Genomic DNA, 23,463 nt, shown 5'->3' on the forward strand with positions numbered 1-23,463 from the left:
AGCTATTTACAAATATTCTGGTTCTCTTCATTCTGGGCTCCTGTTAAGATTGTGACTTCCTGCCCTCTGGAAGTTAGATCTGGCCAGTGGTTTTCTTTGACCAATAAAAAGTGAATGGAAGTGGCACATGTGGAAGCATTTAATTGGTGGTACTCAACTGCAAACTTCCTTTTTCCTGCTTCGGTGAATATAAAATTACAAGTTACATGAGGTCTCTGTGTCCACAAATGACTAATTAAGCAGAGACCCTTGCTGATCTATATGGACATGTTATATGGATGAAAAAAAATATCTGAGTGGAATCACTGAGATTTGAGGGTTTTTTATTATATGTTAAAACTATCTTGGTTGAAATAGAATAAAGAAATATACCTTAAGCCATAGATTCTATTTCTTGAGGTGAGGTATGCTCATTTTCTCCCCTTAATGAGCATGGAAAAGATGTCAAACTATAAATGGATCTCCTTGCCAATGTAGCCATAAGTAGGATTTACTCCTTATTTGCTCTAAAAAAAAAATAATCCACCCAAGACATATTCCATGCAAATGACTAGCAACACATTGAAACTTTGGAAACAACCCATGGCAAGTCCAGTAATAATCAGTTGACTCCTTAAAGGAGAGTAGCAGACTTTGTAACATAGAGGGTCAGGTTACAAAGTGACTGGGACTCTGAGGTGGCAGGAGGTGGGCTGTTTGCTTTTGACTCTCTTGAGACTGCTTCTTGCATGTAATCCTTACAATACTAGGCACTCTTTGGTGATAAAAGGAAGGGTAGAAAAGGTGCCCATACACAGCATTTTAATTATCTGTTAATTGGATGAAATGGCAATTACAGTGCCTAAAGGCCATATGCATATTCATAGATTGTCTTCAAAGGGTACAATTACCAAAGCCAATGAGAAAGATTAGGAGCTAATATTGAATTGTGATTTGAGGCGGAGGAGGGTGGGATATGTTCAAATATCTTCCCTCAAATAGCTGCTAAGATTAATTTGTCTCTGACTTTATATGAGAATGTGTGGTGGGAAATTTGCCTGGGAGCAGAGTATGTTTGTCAAAAGTAACAAGTTCCACAGCGGGTAGTCATTGGCAATTTTCCTGATTGCTCTGGGTATACAATACTCCTGAGGTGCAGGATGAATTTTTTACCCAATATAAAAGTTTAGACAATATTTTCCATGCTATTCATGTCTAATATTATTTCCATCAGAAATAATTATTTTTGCTTGTGGTAAAAATTAAATACAATATTCTCTTTGTGAATTTCTGCAAGAATATAAAAATGGTATTTTCTTTTTTAAAGCAGTAGCACAATTTTCTTTTAGAGCTGCCTAAAAGGAAATGGAAAAGAGATTTGGGGGGATACCATGTTGAAATCCTTTCTCTGCCTCGAAGAAAATTTTGACATTTAAGTTTTAATGTCCAAGTGACAATGCAGTAAGCATACGTTCAAATTCCACTGGGCCTGGAGAAGATGAGAATTGCAGACACTTTCCTCTCCCTGTCCTAATTCTGCCCAGCTGCTGAGACTGATGCAGGGGAAGATGTGGAAGGACAAAAGCCACACATGTCCCCAGGGTACCCTCTAAGTGCAGGAGTTTTTTGTCACTCTCTTCCTGCCACTTCAGATCACACAAGGCATCTGGTCAGACACAAATGCTCAGTGACCAAAGTTTGGAGATTTCCAAAGATGAGAAAATTTGCAGTTACTTTGTTCGTTGGGTCCATCTGAAAGAGTCATTGACTTGTTTTTTTTTTAATCAATAAACCTTTATTTCAAAGTTGTTTAAAGTCTATTTAAAAACTGAGCAGAAGGTACAGAGTGTTCTCATCTATTTCCTTCCTTTGCTACCCCCTCCCCCACCAGATTGTCCCATTAGTAACATATTGCAATATTGTGGCACAATTCTTACATCCAATGAACCAATATTGATGCATTATTATTAACTAACATCTATTAAGGACTTAGTTTACATTAGGATTCATTTTCTTGTGTTGTAGATTTTTAATGAATTTTGACAATGTATAATGCACAGATCCACCATTACAGTATCATACAGAATAATTTCACCACCCTATAAGAGATATTTGTGGTATGGACCCCATAATAGTAGCTACATTTGTAGATTATTCCTAATAGAAAAAGCAGAATGGTAAATAACAGAGGCCATCGAATTTAGTGTTTCTCCTGAGTAATAGAAGCTTTACCCATACATTCTGTATTATTTTTCATCTATTCTCAATGAATATTTTCTCATGAATCAAAGTGTTTGTTTTTTTTCTCCTGAAAACAAGATGTTGGTTTAGCCAATGGCTTCACCATTGCAATTTTCTCACTTAAAAAAAGGCGGGGGACTGCTGATATGTAATCTCTGGGCCTTCTTTAGATTCCATATTCTCAGCCAACTCATTGTTTGTCCAGAAGGCTACTCAGAAGATCCATGACTTCTAATATCTGTTTTAAAATATAGTAATTTCTGTCTTCCCCTTTACCCTTCTCAACTTGAAATGTCCTAGTTGGTTTGACTTTTCCCAGGCTAAAATTTTCCCTGGCACAAAGTTAAAATTGTTTTGATAAATTCTAGCCTACTTTACCTTAATATCCATTTCAAATTACATTAAGGCAAAAAAAGAAAGTTTCTGATAGATTCTCAAAATAAAAACTACCAGTATTAGTTATGCCAAGAAAAATATGACTTTAGGGTAAAATCTATGAAAATTACAAATAAAGAGGATTATTCTACAGTTTTCTCTTGGATCCTCATTTTTTAGAACATTCAATTGGAGTGCCTTCCCTGTATATCTATCCCACTCACCCTCAAACACCTTCTTTCATAGTACTTTAAAATTAAATACCTAGATTAAAATGATAGATTGATCCCAATAGAGTAACACTTCTAGTCTTAAAAATGTAGACCAGTTTGTCTGTGTTTAGTATTGATCCTTCCATGGTTTAGTTGAACTTCTTGGTTTCATTTAGCCTCCATTTGTTATAGCTATGTGTCAATCATACAGAAACACTATTTAGGTGGAATTTTCCCCCCTTAAGTGTCATTTTTAATAGGCTAGTTTAGTTTGATTTTGGATGTAAGCTCATTATTACTGTAGTTTATCTTACAGTTAACTATTTTGGAGTTTTTAAAGGAACAAGAGGGTGACATAGAACATTACTATTTCTGTTGGTAGTTCTAATGTTCAGTCTTCAAGTTATATATGTTTATAGAACTGACATCTTTGAAAGACTTAGTGACAAGAAGTTTAGAAAGCAATGTATCTTGGAATTTTTTTTTTTTTTTTTAGTGGTGCTGGGGATTGAACCCAGGGCCTTGTGCATTTGAGGCAAGCACTCTACCAACTGAGCTATATCCCCAGCCCTCTATCTTGGAAAATTTTTATATGGACACTTTTAAATTTGTTAGTATATTTGAAATTTAATTATCACATGGTTTAGTTTACCCTCTCATTTGGTTTTATCATGTATGTCTACACTATAAAATATCTACAGAGAATCTGGCATTTCCCAAGTAAACTTCATTGCCAACTACCTACCCAGCTAGCAATTTAATTTGACTTTCTAAGTATATGTCTAAAATGTCTATAGCCTTGCATATTAGTAGATACAGCCATCCTCTTCCAAAAGGGACAGGGCAACCATTCAATTCTAAATCCATTTTATTTTAGAACATGAACTGAAGGACAAATAAGGATCTGGACTCACTCTTAAAACTTATGGAATAATTATCTCTCATATGTGTCTATACAATGATGGTGTGGGGTCATTAGGTCATGTAGGGATGAGTTCACTCTGCACCAATTACACAAGGTTAAGGAACAATCAACTCATATTTCAAGGAGCCCAGGGTAATATTGCTATAACATTTTCTCAAAATGGACTTCTCTTTGCCTGAGAAGAGTAAAATAATATAGCATAAGTGTCTTAGTCAGCTTTCTTCATTGCTGTTACGAAAGGACCTGAGCAAAACAATTGTAGGGGAGGAAAAGTTTGTTTGGAGGCTTACAGTTTCAATCTATAGATACCAGGTTCCATTCCTTGGGGCTCAAGGTGAAAGAGTGTGACAGAGGGAAACAGTTCACGTGCTGATCATGAAGCAGAGAGACTCCACGCTCCAGATACAAAATATTTACTCCATACCCACACTTCCCAATAAACCACTTCCTCTGGCCACATCCCACCTGCCTCCAGTTGTCATTCAATTAATACCATCAGGGATTAATTAACTGATTAGGTTAAGGCTATAACCCAATAATTTCTCCTCCAAAGTTTCTTTCATTGTCTCACATGTGAGCTTTTGGGGGACACCTCACTTCCAAACCTTAACAGTAAGTTAGCTAAGGAAATGACTATGAGCCTATGAGCCTTGAGAGAAATCAGGTCATCTTTTTAGATATCAGGTAGTATGCTCTTATGAAAGGTAATATGATTTTCTTGCTTCTGAGTTGTATGCTTGCCAGGCTTCTGTGGCCTTTTTGTTTCTGGTAAGCCTAATGCATACATCTGGTCATGGTCAACTGCAGACTCTTAATCACCTGGCAAGAACGGGACTCTGGTGGGCAAGTGAGCTGAGTCAGAAGGCCAGAGAAATTCACTAGTAAATGGATTATCTGTTAGCAATTCAACCTCATTCCCATCCCCTCTGTATCACCTTCCTGGAAAAACTCTGGAAATAAAATTCTCAAAATCTCTTTTTGAGTTAGATTCTGTCAAATGATAGACTTGTACATGAAATTTGAAATTTTCAGAAAGGGAGAGCCATAGTGCTCCAGTGGCAGCTTAGGTCATTTATGGTGGCTTCCTTTGGTGTCTGGGGTCCCTCTGGGAGTTACCGGCTTTGGTGCTACAGGTGGTTGATGATCACGGGTGGAAGCTCTCCTACACTTCCTTATGTCTTCAAAGCTGCAGTCCTGACCTTTGCTGTCTCACACCTTCCAGGGATAGTGTAAGCTGCTAATGGACTGTACTAGATGTACTTCTGTTTGCAACCATATCCAGTGGCTTCTATTTTCTTAACTAAATCCTGACTTACCTCAACTGATGGGCTAATTTTTAAAAAAATTTATAATTTGTATTCCTTCTACAATCAAATGGCTACGTATTCTGCTAAGGTTCAAAGAATCTGCTGACCTTCATGACTGAACCCACACCAAGATCATTTATATGAATCAGTAGTTGAAGTGGAGGGATGGACCATGCTGCCATAAATTTCACTTTATGTCTACAGACACAAGCTGGCCACCTTCGATGCTGACATTTTACAACAGATTTCAGATCACTGATTTATGTGCCAATTATAGTATCTGCCTTAGCAGAGAAATGAGAAATTATCTGCAGGGCAATTACTTATATTTAAATTTTGAGGATGGCAAATAATCACATTGAATTGTTCCATTTCATGTTTATAAGCACCTAATTTAATAAATAGCTCCTGTCCTAATATCTGCCTGTTAATAAAGAAGTCTGGAACATGATACACATGGGTAATGCCTTTCAAAGGGAGAGGAGTTGAATTTTTACAGGAAGAGCATCAGACCATCAGGTAGTCTGACAAAGTCTCAGCCAGCCCAATGGGGTGCTCAGGAACTAAAATTCCACCCATGAGACAAGTCTTGCATGGAGCAGAAATGATCAATACCTAGAATCCCACTTGTGCCAAGTTTTTCCTGAGAGTTAGTACAGGAAAAAAAATGGTATAGACTCAAAAGCTGAGGGTGATCTGGCCATGGAGACTGTAAGATACATGTGCTCTTTGTAGCTGAATGGCAAATTCTTGAATGGAGACTCGAGAGGGCCATATTCACCTTTGTAGCCCTCTAATTTCCTATCTCACTGTGATCTCTTCCTTTCACATGTGCTACCACTATGATGCTACAAGGGTATTCAAGGGTCCCACACAAGCCAGCACCATGCTACTTGGACTTCAGTTGTCAACCTTTGGCCTAAATAAACCTCTTTATAAAAAACTCAGCTTCAGGTACTTTTTTTAAAAAAATAGAATTGGAAAACAGACTAATACACTCACTTAGCATCTGCAGCAGCCTGACACCAAATGACAAAAATTTCAGCTAGAAACTTCCCTGTCATCCAATTATGATTCATGTTTTATTTAATTGAGAGCATCAGGTTGGATATGGTAGCACATGTCTGTAATCCCACAACTATGGAGGCTGAGGCAAGAGGATGGCAAGATCAAGGTCAGCCTCAGCAATTTAGTTAGACTCTGCCTAAAAATAAAAAATAAAAGGTCTCCCGATATAGCTCAGGGTTCAATTCCCAGCACCAAAAAAAAAAAAGTAAAAAAAAAAAGTTAAAAAAAAAAAAGACAACAGCAACAGCTACTGAAGTTAAAATGATGGAGACAAATCTCTCATTTTCTAGAGTCATGACACTACTATTTTATCTACTCCTTACACAAGAAACTGCAGAATCATCTTTAGTTTCCCACTATGTTTTCTTCTACTACTGTATATTAAATAACATTAATTATGGGAGGACTGTGTGCTAGGTAGTTTTGGGGGTACTTTTATATTTACCTTAGTTTATTTATTCCTATTTTACAGCTTAAAAAATAAAAATGCTGAAATATTAAAGCATATCCATAGTTTTACAGCCTGTAAGTGGAGTTGCAGAAATTTTAACACAAACATTCTGAGTCCAGCCCTCATTGCTTTGCCTGATCACAACTTAACTCATACAATTCTCAAAAGACAATCTAACAAGACAGGGACTATTATTTACTTCCTTTGATAGAGGAGGAAAGCGGGGCTAAATGATTACATAATTAGCCAAGGTCCAACAGCTATGTGGAAGAGGATGAATTCACTCAGGATCAGGCATCTAGTTCAGGGATCTGTGCCTTTGGCCACTTTGTAGTGACTACAGTGTAGTTAGACATGATGCTAAGGTTCTGTCTTTAGGTTTGTATGTATTTTCTTCTTATTTATGCAAATCCTCAAACCAAGGTTTGGGCATTCCTTAGATGTATAATTTTAGCTTTTCTGTTATCTCCACTATTCTCTTAAGGCTACACAGAAGAATAAACCTCTCTCTCTCTCTCTTTCTCAACCTATAACATGGCTCTGTCTTGTTAAATACCTAAAGAAGGACATTAATTGTATCTTAAAGGGCATTTCCTCATTTGCTGTGTTAGCACCCCTCACACCTCTTTGTACATCCCAATCTCTAGGAGAGCATTTCAGCATTTCAGTAACCCATGTCTCACATCTGAGCTACTGGATTGGGTCTCAGATACTGCATTTGTATCAAGCAACCCAAGGCAATTCTTCTGTATCCAGGTAGGTACTGGTTTCCAAACTGTAGTCTGAAGAGGTTCAGGTTTCAGCAAAGGGGAGGTTTAGGGCCTTACTAAATTGCTGGCCTTGAACTTGTAATCTTCCTGCCTTATACTCCAAAGAAATGGTGTCACTCATGCTACTTCAAGTAGAGCAACTTCATATTCAGCTTGTGTATATGTTGTGGTTCACTCAATTTGACTTGTAAGAGTTCAACTGTTCATATTTTTTAATTTATTTTTTTCCACTTCCATTCTCTAACCTAATAGCTCTTATCTAGATTATCTACAACACACAAAGTTCCTAAAACTTTTCCAGCTCACCAGGATTCTTCTTTCCATTATGAAAATGATGTTTGCCTTCCATCTTTTCCTGATTCTCATAGGCAACTTAGAACCGATACAGAAATATCCTCACTTCTGTATGACATCTTCTACTTTTCTCCCAACACTGAAATCATTGCATGCAGATTCATGCAAAATGACCATATGGAAAAAATAAAAAAAACTTTGAGCATATTTTTATATATGAATATGAACTTTGTCATCTACATTAATATTTTTTTGGGGGGAGAAATATTTAATTTTTTTTAATATAATCAAAATCTGAATGAGTTATATTTGGAAGCAGCAACCACTGTTAAAATAATGGTTTCTGCCCTTAAAAGAAAATCAGGTGTTGTTTTTCTGTGTTTAATGATTGTAAACTACACCCATAAATTTCCACCTTATTAGTCTAGAGAACTTCCTATTTCAAAACTACACTGTAATTTTTTATTTTTTTTAATTTTTTGGTATGGAGATTTAACCCAGGGGAGTTTAACCACTGAGCTACATCCCCAGCTCTTACATTTAATTTTGAGACAAGGTCTCAGAAGTTGCTTAGGCCTTACTAAATTGCTGGCCTTGAACTTGTAATCCTCCTGCCTCAGCCTCCAAAGTCGCTGGGATTATGGCTGTGTACCACCTCACCCGGCTTGATCTTCTTTTAAGTAACTTTAATTTTGTTAATATGTCTCTTAGAAAACTGCCAGTCCCCCAAAGTCTTCTAACTTATGAACTAGGGCCAGCCACTGCCACACTCACCCTCTTTGTGCACAGAATTCTACTCCTTTTACCTACTGTCTGTGAAGCACTGTGCTAAGTACTGCATGAGCATCATCTCAGACCATCTTTGATATGACTGTAAGTTACAGCTATCACATATAATCCCTGTGTACTGATAAAGAAGCCAAGGCCTAGGGTTGTATGCTAGGAAGCAAAAGCAGGGTATAAACCTCAGCACTCTGACTTTAGAAGCCAAGCACCCACTTACTGTGATGCTATTTTGCCTAATCTTTTAGTGAAATAAAGTGCAAATGTTGGTTTCCCAATCCTTAGCCAACTTTCTTTGATCCTCTGTCTTTTCCCATTTCTTTCTTTCAAGGCGTGGGGGAGGGGAGCGCCCTGGTGGGGTAGGCACCAGCTGCTTTGGCAGATACACCAACGTGGCAGCTCCATGAATTATTTCAACTCTCTGAACTTCAGGCTTCCTGAAAAATGACACATCCACCCTGCACAGTTGTGAAGATTAGATTAAATAACTCATACTGATGTGCTCTACCGAGGGCCTAGTCACTGGGCATTTGGCAAATGTCAGCCTGTCTGCCTGCCTGTTTACCTTTTGAAATCTTTGTGGTTAGCTTCACAAAACAAACAGAAGACACAAAAAACCTAAGGTGCTTTTTCCTCTGTTCATTTAGTGTCCATAATTGAAAATGTTCAAGGAAAGAATAAGATGACTCTGACTGAGGTGCATGGAATTCAAGCCATTTGGGTGATTGGTTTAATCAATCCCTAATTCAGCTCCAGTTCCATAATTCCATGGAAAAACCACTTAATCAGAATGTGTCATTTTAGTTGTAAAGGATTTAACTACAGGTGAATTTCTTTTTTTTTTTTTTTTTTTGGAGAGGGTGTTGCCTTCTATAGTGTCAAAAACTGAAAGGTGAGACAGAATGAGCGAATGAGCCCAACTGAGGCTTACAAAGTTGCAGTGAACAAGTAGGTAGTGCATTAAGTTAGTAGCTGGGATTAAAATTGATGATAATAAAGCAGAATGGAAATACATGCTTTTATCTCTATAATGGCCTGACTACCACCCAGTTTACGATCAATAACTCATCCAAAGAAATCTATGTTGCAAGGAAATCATTTAAGTTTATTTGACTAATTTCTGTACCATTGACTAATTTCTCCATCTAAATTTTGTGTTAGGCTTGGCTTTAGTTTCCACACTGGGTAAAGACTAAATTCTCAGTGTGTAAATCCAGAAAAAAGGTCATCTCTTGCTCACACAGAGCTTGGTGTGTACGTTCTTGGTCAGGGATGGTTTTCCATGTGGTCTTTTCAGGGGGAAACACAGGTTCTTTTCATTTAGTAGTTTTGTCATCATCTAGGGTTTTGGGGTTTCTTTACTGGATTTTTGGCATTTCACCTACATCGGGGCAAGAGAGCATGAAGGCCACTTCATGCATGAGGTATTTATGGACTTGAACTCGGAGCTGTTTGTATGACTTCTGCTCACATTTCATCGTTCAGAATACGGCCCTATAACCATCTTGACAAGTCCCCAGCAGAAAGGCTGGGTAATGTAGACCAGTAGTATTACCAGAAGGCAGGGGAAACAGATTTTGTTGAATACCAACAGTTCGTGCTATAAGTTATTTCCAATTTATCACCATTATAAACAACTCTGAGATGAACACTGTTTTATTTAATTCTTTGTTCACATTTCTAAACTTTAAGACATGCCTAAACATTTTGAAACTGCCCTTCTCTTGCCATTGTGTAATAGTAATCAATTCTCCATATCCTTATCAATAAATGTCCTTTTTCAGAATCTAGTCAATTAGATATGAGCATTAGTTTCTTCATCTGAAAGTAACCCTGTTCAGGGGTGGTGTTATTATCAGGTTACGTGACTGTGAATTTGAGTTATAAATTACAGTTGTTTTTTATATTCTTGCTATTATTTTGAGAAGAGAGTTCAGATAGACCTTGAATAGCTAACATTCATTTCAAGTTCTTTCAAAACCTTAGTCTTTTTTTTTTATTCTGCTGCCCTAAAATAGACACTAGTATTGCTGTATATATATACGTGACTCTATGACCAATGTGATTCTGCAACCTGTACACACAGAAAAATGAGAAATTATACCTCATTTAATTCAAATGTAGGATATATCAAGATCATTTTACTATCATGTGTAACTAAATAAATAAATAAATAAATAAAATAAAAAACCTCAGTCTTTTTATTTTATTACCAAATTTGAAAAAGGTCCACCCTTTCCCTGACTTCTTAACAAACATCAAATCCATCCCAAAGTAAATGTGGCCAGGGCAATCTATTCAATAGGGCTTTCCTCTCTTTCAGATATCTCACAGTGCTGGGCACAGGTCATGAATCAGTGAGGACCATATATTATGTTTTCAGCCAAAAGCTGCCTTCTATTTCCTGTCCTCACCAATGTGTCCAGGGAATGGGGGTCATGTGGAGCAAGTCTGTTGGGTATTCCTCTAACACCCAACCTTGTCCTCCTCTTTTAGATTAGTCATGAAATACTAGCAGCAGCCTGAGAGTCTGGCAGGTCACAAGTCTGTGTTACTGTTTGATTTTTATTTTTTTTAAAAATGATTTAACACATTAACCTCAAGATACAATTCTTAATATTTATTATTATTATTATTATTATTTTTTTTTTTTTTTTTTTTAGTTTTCGGCGGACACAACATCTTTGTTGGTATGTGGTGCTGAGGATCGAACCCGGGCCGCACGCATGCCAGGCGAGCGCGCTACCGCTTGAGCCACATCCCCAGCCCTGTGTTACTGTTTTAAATGCAATAAAATTGGTTGCTGAGTATTGATCATCAAGGTCATCTATCACTAACATACAAATAGTATTACTATATAAAACAAGTAATAATAACTCACTACAATAGCATTTCATTGCTGCAAGGGACTTTTCACATAAAGATAGGATCTTGAGTAGGCAGATCATTAAGCACCTGGAGATAGGAAGATAACCTAGACTGGTTGGGTTGGTGTGCTCTGCCTAGTCACATGAATCCTTCCTAGTAGAGAATTCTTCCCAGATGAGATCAAAAACAGAGGGAGATATGACCACAAATGAGTAGTAGAAGATCGGAAATATGTCTGGCTTTGAAGATGAAGGAAGAGAGCTCTGAGCCAAGGAGTGTGGGTGGTCTCTTAAGAGCTGGGTCTTCCACAGAGTGGAAAAGGCAAGGACACAGATTTTCCCTCAAGAAGGTATAGTGCCCTGCAGATGTCTTCAACTTAGCCCAGTGAAACCTACTGAAGGCATCTACTTGCCAGAACACAAGAAAAGAAACTGTGTTTGCACCACAAAATTTATAGTACTTTGTTATAGCAGCAACAGAAAGCTAATACAAACCCTCTCTTGTAAAGTCCTACCTCTAGAGTGTCTTTCCCCTTTCTACCATATTGTTGTTTTGTTCTTGAACAATAGATGGTGCTAAGCATCCATGTTTCTAGTGTTGTCTGCCAGCTACTCTAATCTAAAATAATTAGGACCATATGACAGCAGTTGAAATAGTTATTCATGAGAGTGTACAAATCACAATGTTACAGATTCAGAAAACCTACACGTGGGTAGTGAGGAAGGATAGGATGTTGGAGATTAGGTAGCTAATAATTCAAAAGTAACTACTTATTAAAAATCCAAAGAACAATGAACCTGGTTTTCTGTTTGCTGTATCAAGTTGCTTACCTCTCTTAAAAATATTAACATGTGAACAGCAACTCCCCTTCAAAAACAGAGCACCCTGAAGCTACACAGGATATGAAAGTGAATTGGAAATTAGACACTACTTCAGGGGAAGGATTTTTGCAAAGGAATTTATGCTGCTTCTGTTTGTTTTTATCTTATGTGGTGTAGTGCAATGCTTATGAAAAGGTAGCAAAAGATGGCATTCATGTTTTTTTCTTGCAAATTATTTACTACATTTCCTTACTAGTGCTGACTTTCAACAAATGCAACATTAATATTTAGCTCCTACTGGCCAAGGCTATATCTGTTTGATGATTTCTTTAATAGTTTAAAGTATGTGTATATGACTTTCATAGTTGATTATTATGATATTTGAAAGCATGGTCTGTGTTGTGTGTGTGTTTTTTTTTAACCACAGTTCTATACTCAGTTCATTCTAACTTAATAGGATGGATGGTTGATATCTTGGAGTTGGTGATAGGTGGATAATGTAGCATTATGATATTCAAGCAAATTCATTATAAAAAATAAAGGAAAGATGGCACATTCTGACTGTCCAGGAAGAGATATGGTTGGAAAGATGTGGGAGCACTGGATGATCTCAATATCAATACAATCACAACTTTTATACATTTCCTTTTCTAAATAGCCCAGGATACATAGTCATTTTGTGAATAAAAGCAAACACAACTCTGTAGGATGAATATCTTTCAACAGAGAATGAAGGTGGGAAATATATATCCACTCAGAAAACTGCACCTTGTAGGAACTGAACATTAAATGCTATGAAATTCTGAGACCATTCACTAGAAACAGGTAATGACAGACTGTCAGGGGGTCATCATATAAAGTCAAGGAGACATCTCATTTCCATCTAGGTAAATGCCTTCATCTCCTCTAAGCACAGTTCAAGATTTTACCTGGAAGTTTCCTCCTTCACTCAAGGGCCAATTCCAGGAAGTTTTTGCTCCTATATAGGTTAAAAAAAGCAGAAGAAGAAAAAGAAAAGAAAAATGGAATCAAGGGGAAAACAATGCATATGCCCAGTGATAACCTCAAGTCACTGTTTATTCTGAACATAATCATTTTCTACTGGGGCTCTTGAATTAGTGAAATTAAAGAAATGTTTACAGAAATAAAATCGTTGATTGAAAACAAGTATAAGCCATTAAAGGCCACACACTTACAAAAAGATATTCTTTAAAAATTAAAAAAAAAAAAGCCCGCTAAGCTTAATTTCTAAAGTATACTTTAGAAAGGAAGAAGCCAGAGCTATGATTTCCAATTGAGGAACCAGGAACTGGGAACACATTTAATTGCCAGCAAGGTTGCAAGTTTAAGGGCAGCTTCAGCAACTTAGTTGTTAGCACCCTCATAGGATGTGAGAGCATTTTATGATAAATCCAATGTCAGGTGCAAACTATTTCCACAACTTAATAGTAATAATGTATAAAAGTTATTCACATTGTATTTATTCCTTTCCTTGGAATGGGGTGCAGAATTGTGTGTCTTGGGGGAGAGATAGTGACAGTGGGCAGGGGTTGGGGTGCAGAGATGGATCCTATGAGTGAGACCAGAGGCTAAGAAAGCAGTTCATTTAAAAATGACATGAATGACCACCAGAGGGACTCCAAAGTTCACTCATTGATATAGTACTTTAGGCAAGAACTGTTTCATAAGAGGCAGAAGATTTGTATGTGCGATAGGAGCATCCCATGTTTATTCGTTAAATTGTAGATAAAATGCAGCTATAGGTATTAGCCATTAATTCAGAGACCGAACCTCAGCTGCATAAAATTGAGTGTATTCAACTATCAACAGTGGGGGTAAAAATGAGCCTCTTCATTGATCTGAGGGATTTGTTAAATAGCTATGTTTGGCCTGTATTCTCTGCTAACTATTTAAGACCCTGTCACACAGGTGCTGTTTTATTTCTCTGGATTTTTAGTGTCTCTGTTCTGCCAGAAGGTGTTGCTCTAATATAGTGAGGCTCACAGGACAAAGTAATGTGGAATGAAATATGGTAAGGCTGGGTAAAGACGTAAACTGGGTAAGTATATAGAATCCAGGCACAAAGATACCCATTATGTGGGGGAAAGAGGGCTGTACTGTAGTGTGCTCCCACTATAAATAGTTCAGCAAAATGCAAACATGAAATATTTCCCTAGTGATATTTGCAGCCATATAAACAGTAGCCTTACTCTCCTTTTCATTAGCTCTCCTTTCTTAATAAAGGGACTTCTGTACTGTGAAATTTGGGCAAAATAGAATGATCTGTAACTGTTTTATAACAGGGTGTAGCATGCATGGAATAAAAACTGGAATTTAAAATCAGTAGATTTTTTTTTTATTTTTTATTTTTAACAAACACAGCTTTGCTTTAATGTGTAAAATCCCATATGTTATAGAAACAAGCACAGTAGATGCACAGGAAAGACAAACTAACAAAGGATTAAGAAACTGAAAAGCAGACCTCTCTTCCAAAACTGAGGATCCTTGTGATATTGGCAAACCCAACTCAAATTGAATACTTCTTTTAAAAATGTCACACCACCATTCAAATGTTTAAACCTATTTATTATTTTTAATCAAATGACACTCTCTTTTGAATGTCTCTAAGCTGAGTTATTTTGTCATTTTATTCAAACCTAATTAATTTTACTTTCAACATTCAGACCAGGGCAACTATTTTTTTTTAAATGAAGATTTTACACCACAGGAAGCAAAGTAAATCAAGTATTTTCAATACAGGACTACAGCTTACCCCAAATTAACTCAGCAAAAGTAAACTATCAAGAATAAATCGAGGAGACAGATAATCTGGCCTCCTTTTAGAAACTAAGTATCAAACTTTATTCTTTCCATATATATGTGTATTTTATATGTCTTTATTAAACATATTTACATGTATATATACATGTATATGTGCATATGTGTACACATGTACATATGTGTGTATTCATTTATATGTGTGTGTGTGTGTGTGTGTGTGTGTATTTAACTAAATTGGTAAAAATTGATCAATGGAATTTGTGAATGCCCTTTCTAACTATTTTCCAGCTTACATTTCACTTGTACTGAAAGTCTGCCCAGATGTGGTCTTGTTCAGAAAGTTTTCTCTGACTCCTGGAAGGAACATTTCATGTGCTTTACAGAGGACCTGTCTGCCGTATTGCAAGCAGTGTCTTGCTATTTGTTTAATGCTGAGCACCACACCTTCGAGGTAGATATTAAGTAAATGTTTGTAGGACTGGGTTAGAATGAAATGAATTAAGATTATGTGATCCAATAAAATGGGTCGAGTGGTTCTTTAGCAATCAGTTTTGGGTTTCCTTCTACCACCAATAGAAACAATCTTAGTAGAGCTTTGTGGAGAGTCAAAAATCCTGATCCTTAAAACAAAGCAAAACCAACTCTTCAGGGATAGAGCTAATTACAGAAGTCTCAATCAGATTTTTAAATCTTGTGCTGGGAATTAAAAGCTGCATAACAAGCGAGAAGGACTGTGTTTAAAATGACCTTCCTGATTTCTTCTTCAATGAAGGTGAAAAGTGGGTAAGTATCATGGTTAAAAATAGATTTTAAAGTTTTGAGAATTCCATGGAAGAAACACTGAAGAAGAATGTAAAAGACATCCTGGGAATAAATGTATTTGGTTTTATCTAGATATGTGGGTGATTGGGAAGCACTTGTATTTTGAATTCAGTATAAGAATATTAGGCAAAAAGCCAGGTACGGTGGCACACGCAGGTTATTCCAGTGCTTGGGAGGCTGAGGCAGAAAGATCATAAGTTCAAAGTCAGCCTCAACAATTTAACAAGGCCTTAAGCAACTTAATGAGACCCTGTCTCAAGATAAAATATAAAAAGAGCTGGGGATGTGGTTTAGTAGGTTCAATCTCCAGTACCACCTCCACACCCCAAAAAAGCAAAAACCCCCTCATGAAATTGCCATAGCTTAGAGTTTAAGGAAGTTGTGAGTTTTTGGTATAATACTTTTTTCCTAAATAAAAGTCATAAATGTAATTTATTCTATAAATATTTTATCTTCTTCATTTTTCACTAAGGTATATTATTTTTCCTCCATCATATGGACAACCTTCTTTACATCATCATTTTTGATATGTATGGAAAGATTTCTGATTGATCCAAAGAAAGCTCTGATCCAATTACTAAGTCACAGGGCATTTTAAAAGGAAATGTTTGTGCTTATTTCACAAATAACTATTTTCTCTTTTATATGGAGTTAAAAATTAGTGTATAATCTCATAACAGCATTCACTGATCCAAAAAAGAAATTCAATAGTAAATTTGATTCTATCTGTGAAAGAGCAACTTGCTTATTTTAAGGTTTTTCTTTCCCAACTATTCTAGGCCCTTAAATTGTGGTGAGCAGATAATCTGAATGATAAGTAAGTACCAATGCCCTCAATGTAGACATTGGATCCTTTCTGTAAAGTAGCAGCCAATGGAACACGGTTTCTAACAAGTGGCTACATCTTTGGTAGGACATTGATCTGGGGCGTTACACCTTATGTTTTTATTTATTTAAGGAAGAACTGTTTTCAGTAATTAAGATTGTGATGTGATCTGGAAGAATTTCATACACTAACCATACACTAATTTGTTTAAGTGAAAAGCAGGCAAAGCTGCATTAACTTTATGCCAGGCAGGCATGCTCTACTTATTAAAAAAAAAACCAAAAAACAAAAAACTACTTTGCAATGCTTCCTATGTGCCAGGCACTGTTTCAGCTACTTGCAAAACATACATGAACCAAATGGATAAGGACCCCTGCCTCTGTGGAGCTTACATTCTAGAACAGAGGGTTCAGGAACAGAAGCCCTTGAGGTTAGAGCTTGTGTGCAAGGGAAAAGGGGGTGGGGCAAGAAACAGGATAAAAGCCCTTGAAAAGTCCAGATATGGATATGGGCAATTATCTTAGATGAGAAAAATAACAGCCTATTAATATGCTAGATGGATGATCCAATAGAGACAGAAAATGCAATGATTAAAGGAGGGAGGAGAACTATGGGCAAGGTATGACTCAGGTTCCAGGAATGGTGGGGTGAGACTGTGTACAGTTCATCACACTACTTACATCAGCAAACAATTTGATACTTATGAATTGTTTACTTCTAGACTATTCCATTTAATACTTTCAGACAGGGGTTGACCGTGGATAACTGAAACTGCAAAAATTGAAACTACAGATAAGGGGGACAACTCTACATTGTTTCTTTTGATCCTCAAAATGATTCTGAAATAAGGGCACCAGAGGTACTATTATTTTCACTTTACAAATGATACATCACACACCCAGTGGAAGATTAGAGAAGGTCTACTGATCTTTATGTTTCCAATATGTCCCACTGATTTATATAAAAGTATATTCTTCATCTGAATGGATGGTTCAATGCCATGATTACCACCATTTTTTTTCTTCCTTTGGTGTAGCATAGCAGATAATTTTTGAGCTCTGAGTCCCAAAGACCCTTTAAATTCCTGTCCTGTCTCATATGTTACCTTCTTCTAGTTGCCACAGATGGATTGTCCATTGTCTTATTGAAGCCGAATCATCCACTTGGACCTTGGACACTTGGGCCCTGCTAGCCTATTCAAGGACATTACTGTAGAAGTTCTCCCCTCTCCCTTAGTTATTGCATTTTCTGTCTTTATTGGATCATCCCTCTAGCATGTTAATAGGCTATTATTTTTCTCATCTAAGATAATATTTTCATATTTCATGACCCATATCTCCTGTGATCAGAATGCCATTCATTTGCTCTTCTGTTATTACTCCCCTGAAAGAGTTGTTTACACCTACTTTCCTCAACTCATTTCTTTCTATTCTCCATATTTCCAGTTGATCTGGATGAAAACCTTAGGGTTATCTGGAATTATTTCTTCCACAGTCTTTATCTAACCTGGCAGAAAATCCTATTGGCTCTACCTTCAAAATTATGCAGAATCCAAACACTTCTTACCATCTCTGGGTCCACTACACTGGTCCAAGTTGCCATCATCTCTCATCTGCATTACTAAATAGCTCCCTAAATGGGCCTATTTGCTGGTTCCATATATGCTCAGTGCAGCTGCCGGAAGGATCCTTTTCAAAAAATAGACCAGATCAAAACAACCTTGTGGCTCTTGTTGGCTGAGAAGTGAAGTCCTTACTATTCTAATTATGGAATAACAAAATACAAATCAATTTTAAAGATACACTAAAAAATTGTTACTGTTTTAGTGACGCAGTCTGGCTAGGCACAAAATCACGAGCCACTCAAGCAGGAACAAACTTTATTTCCAAAACTCCCATGAATGCCATGCACGTGGCCTTCTCCCAGGACACACTACACCAACAGGAAATCCCTCCTCCGGAATTCCCTCCTACCGCACTTCCCCAACCAATGGGAACTCTCTCGGGGAGTCCCACAGAGCTCCAAAGTAGCAGGCCCAGGCGGATAGCAGGGGTCTAATCTCCAATTGAATGCACATCTTAACATAATCATTATCATCTCAATGGCTTGCTGGCGTCACCTTTCAACCAAAAATGCCATGCTTCATTCCTACTTGGCTATGGCTCTCAGCATTTTAGATTTAATATTTAGCTCTGCACACCAATAATGTATGGCTTCAATTCAGAGTGAATTTCCAAAATAGTTTCCGAACAGTTCTCTTCTGTGGTTTCCCTCCAGGAGAAAAATCTTTTTTTGATGTGCTTAACAACTATATTAATCATCACTGTGACAAACATGAGAGTAGTAACAAATTGAATGTCTCCAGAAACATTCAATAAATATTAAGAAAGGAGACCTGTCCCTTGTTCTAATGTAGTTCATGCCTCCCTTCTTCGAGCATGTCTATGCCCTTTCTTTTCTTTTTGCCTGATTGTATTAAAGAAATGCTATGACTTAAAAGCATATCTAAAGAGGGAGGGGTGTGCAGAACCTGAGCCCTAGAAATGGTGACAGCTTTTCCAAGAGATGGCCTTTGACCTCCTCCTTATCAAGAGTTCCGGTGATGTGTGTGGTGGCTTCCACCATTTCAGGCGCACTGAACTCTCCCAAAGGGTCATTAGGGCGTGGTCTCCACAGATCTGGTTATTTTCAAGGGAGACTCTCGCATGATCCACACACCAGAATTTGTCACAGAAAAATTAACACACAGCTTTTGCTGATGGGCAGACAGGCAGACAAGGGGAGAATTGACAGGGTAGGTTTAATAATAGATGGCTATAAAGTGATAGAGAAGATTGATGGAAGGACTGTGGGCTAGCCCTCCCTACCCCCAATATTCTTTACTTTCTTTGTTAATTGATGTTGTAGGACTTGTCGTTATTTCTTACAGCAGAACATGAAATTTCTTATTCCAAGTACAACCTATATCTTGCTTGCCTTCTTTCCTTTCATCTGTGTCTCCTTCCTTTCTTCTTTCCTCCTCTTTTCTATTCTTTCTCAGATGCTGTTTTTTTTTTTTTTTGCATAATGAGACCTTTCAAGGAAACTATAATCAGTCCTTCCTTGAACCTTACGCCCCACCCCCAAAATAGGATAAATCTAAAGTTCTAGAAAGTTGATCTTTCCTACAGTTCTGTTAGAAAGGGATTTCCATCATCTGTTAGCCTCCTCATGTGAGCATTCAGGGTCCTGTGTACAACTGCAGAGATAAGAACCATGAGTTATGCTATAGAGTTGACTCTGCCCATGATCATGGCCCACGGAGCAGCCATGTGAGCAAAAATCTATCATTTTCCTTTTCTTCTGAATACCAGGCATCAGAGTCTAAAAAAGGTAGAAAATCTTATTGGATTCTCTTAATTTACTGAGAAGATATATCCAAGGAAGGCTATGTGGATTTGAAGCAATGAAAATCAGGTTCATTTTTCTCATGGAACTATAAAATGCAGCTGCCTTCCCATCCATCATCCATATTTCTAGCCTCTGTGCACAATACCAAAGCCCTTAGCTCTCTGATAACTGTTTACCTGCCTTCCTCTCTAGACTGTAAGTTCTTAAAGAGTAAGTTATCCTGGTTACTTTGAATTCCCAGGGCTTACATAGTGTGGATCACATAATATGTAAGGAGTAAATGTTTCAGCAATGAATGAATGAGTTACTTTAGAAAATATTGTTACTGAATTCTGTTAAATTTAAGACATACAATCTGTGACTGTGTCCTGGGACTGCATACTCTCATTGCTTTTTTGGTGGTTTGGCTCAGAAAACTCTATAGTCTTTAGTAAAGGGTGTTATGTGAAAGGTACAAAGTGCAGACAAATTCACATCAGTCCAGCTTGCACAAAACTGTAATGCTTGGCCACTAAACAGTGAAAAATCCAGAAACAAAATTACATGGGATGTAACCATTTTCAAATAGTTTTCACTTATAAGGAAAAGTACTTATGTTCATGTGTCTATCAATATGAAAGACATATTCCTGCATAAACATTGCAATTTTGATCTCCTATCCTTTGTTTTAAATTGTAATTTTGATCTCTTGTCCTTTATTTTACTTTGGGGAGATACTGGGGATTAAACCCAGAGGCACTCAAATAGTGAGCCACACCTCCAGCCCTTTTTTTGTTATTTTTTTAAGACAGGATCTCACTAAGTTGCTTAAGGCTTCATTAAGTTGCTGAAGCTGGCCTCAAATTTGTGATCCTCCTGCTTCAGCCTTCTGAGCTGCTGGGATTACAGGCATAGGCCACCATGCCTAGCTCTTATCCTTTAATTAAAAGAAGGAAAAATAAAGTTAGAACTATTTATTAATAAAATTCTACCTGGAATTGTCAGTTGTGATTGATGCCAAGGACATGTCATTCTGGTCATGGAGTCCAACTAATAAAACAAAGAAGTGAAAATAAACTAAGTATTCATCAACTGATGAGTGGATTAGGAAAATGTGGTGCATATATACAATGGAATACTATTCAGGCATAAAAAGAATGAAGTTCTATCACTTGCAACAATAAGGATGGAAGTAGAGATTGTGTTAGGTGAAATAAGCCAGATGCAGGGAAACAAGTACTGCATGATCCGACTCATGTGGAATCTAAAAACATTGACCTCATGGAAGTGGAGAGTAGAATGGTGGTTACCAGAGGCTGGCGAGGCTAAGGCAGTAGGAGGGATGGGGAAGATTGATCGATGGGTACTAGAGATAGGAGTAAGAAGTTCTGCTGGGCCATTGTACAGTGGGGTGACTGTAGATAGCTATATTATACTATATATTTCAAAAAGTCAGAGGAAAGGATTTTGAAAGTTTCCCCCCCCCCCCAAATGATCAGAGCTTGAAGAAATAGACAAGTGGATTTAAATGTTACATAGTGGGTCCATGTTTTGAAACATTACCTGGTACCCCATTAACATGTACATTTTTAAATGTCTATATATTATCAATTAAATAAAACTTTTTAAAAAAGCCTAATAGAACACAGAACAGGTGTGATTCAGGGGAGTTTGTCACGTCACGCCTTCTTTGTGTCCTGCAGGTTTGCAAAGAGTCACTATATGAACACCTTCTAAAATCACAGCCTGCTGGAGGGAGCTGGTAGATGAGAACTAGTGGAATGGCTGTACCTTTTTAAAATTCTTATCATCAAATAGCAGTATTTGGGTCCAGAGGAGGGGACAAGACAATCCAGCACTAATTGACAGCAGGCTCACAGAGCACACACAATAAGCTCATCAACTGGCCCATTACTTTGTTCCTGACCTCAGCAACGGAGGGTTGATCTGACTGTCCGCCATGTTCAGAGCGTGGTGGGGGGCTCCGCTTTCAGAGCAAGGGGGGGGCTGGGGGGATCCATTGCTGGCCATATAAAGAATAAAAGTAATGAGGGTAGAATTTTAAAAGAGAATATACTATAAACTGTTACTTCCTCTGCTTTTGATAGAGGGCTTTGTTTATTTATCACCCCTCTCCAAACAAAACAAACCCAAGCACATGAGGATAAGGATAGGATGGAAATCTTCTATAAACAGTGCAGCTTTTCTTGAACTTCAGGATGTCAGAAGCAACCTAGGTCTTCATGCCAAAGTCGGCGCTTATGCCTGACTTACAAAACTTAGAGAAGACCCTAATTTATGCAATGCAGATTGTAAGATTAATTAAAGGATGACAAATCTGGTAACCTGGCACAATTCATCCTGGAGAGTAGCTTCATAGGTCTAAATTGAAATCCTATCACATGATTCAAAGTTAACCATGGATAGGAGGAAAATGTTCAAGATCTGTTATATGATGTGGTGACTCAAGTTAATAATTTATTGTGTTCTTGAAAATGGTATGAGAGTGGATATAAAGCATTCTCACCACAAAAATGCTACCTCTGTGAGGTATTGCCTGTATTAATTAGCTGGACTTAGTCATTGCACAGTGTACATGTACTTCAAACTGTCATGCTGTCCACAGAAAATACATACTCTTGAATCTGCCAATTTAAAAGAAAAGTTCAGTTGGGCATGGTGGGGCACACCTGTAATCCCAGAGACTCAAGAGACTGAGGCAGGAGGAGCATGAGTTCAAAGCCAGTCTCAGCAATTTAGAAAGGCCCTAAAGAACTCAGTGAGACCCTGTCTCTAAATAAAAATAAATAAATAAAAAAGAGCTTGGGATGTGGCTCAGTGGTTAAGTACCCCTGGGTTTAATCCCTGGTACTACTACTGTTACTAAAAATAAAAATAATAACAACAATAATAAAAGAAAAGTATAAAAATCAGCCAATAATTTCCTTTCTTTCTCCTCCCTTCTTCAGTCTTGACATAGCAGCTACAGTGTGTAAACACTGTATATAAACGCATCCTTTCCCAGGACAAATCAGTCTTCCAGTATCTTTTACATGAGAAGTAGGTCAAACTCTCCTGGTAACATGATTCCCCTAGAACCTTAGAGTCAGTGAGACAGCTAAGGGAACTAAATGAACTCTGAGTAAAGCCCCACCTGCAGACACAGAGGTTTGTAGAATTTGGCAGTAGCATTCAGTTATAGCTAACTTCTGCCTGGTCATGTGAGTGGAGAATATTAATTATTCAGATTAGATTTTTTTCCACTCAAAACCCTTAATCACAGAACATAGATTGGAGTTTAGAAGCCTGGGCCCAAGTAGTTACCATAATAAAAAAAATATCTTTACATCTTTTTATTCTTATTTCATGAGAATTGTTTTCAAGTCTATTATATGCCTAATGGCATTTTCAGTGTCATTAAACAGACAAATGGATTTCTTTAGTCTTATATATGACTTGCAAATGCAGCTCAAGTCCATTCTTACAACCAAATGGTTCCACCTACACCCCAAAGCAGAGCCTTGGACAAGAACAGGGCAGCAAGTAGTTCTTTGAAAGGTGAGAAAGGAGA

At 37.4% G+C, this 23,463-nt stretch overlaps 1 non-coding gene across 1 annotated transcript; it reads right to left on the reverse strand.

Moving 5' to 3' along the window:
- Window positions 1-3,300: 3,300 nt before the first annotated feature.
- Window positions 3,301-3,373, reverse strand: Trnal-caa (transfer RNA leucine (anticodon CAA)). The gene has a single exon. It is a non-coding gene; the product is annotated as a tRNA-Leu (tRNA).
- Between the last annotated feature and the right edge of the window lie 20,090 nt (window positions 3,374-23,463).

This window comes from Ictidomys tridecemlineatus, chromosome 6 (assembly GCF_052094955.1).
Source record: "Ictidomys tridecemlineatus isolate mIctTri1 chromosome 6, mIctTri1.hap1, whole genome shotgun sequence".
NCBI classification, from domain to species: Eukaryota; Metazoa; Chordata; class Mammalia; order Rodentia; family Sciuridae; genus Ictidomys; species Ictidomys tridecemlineatus.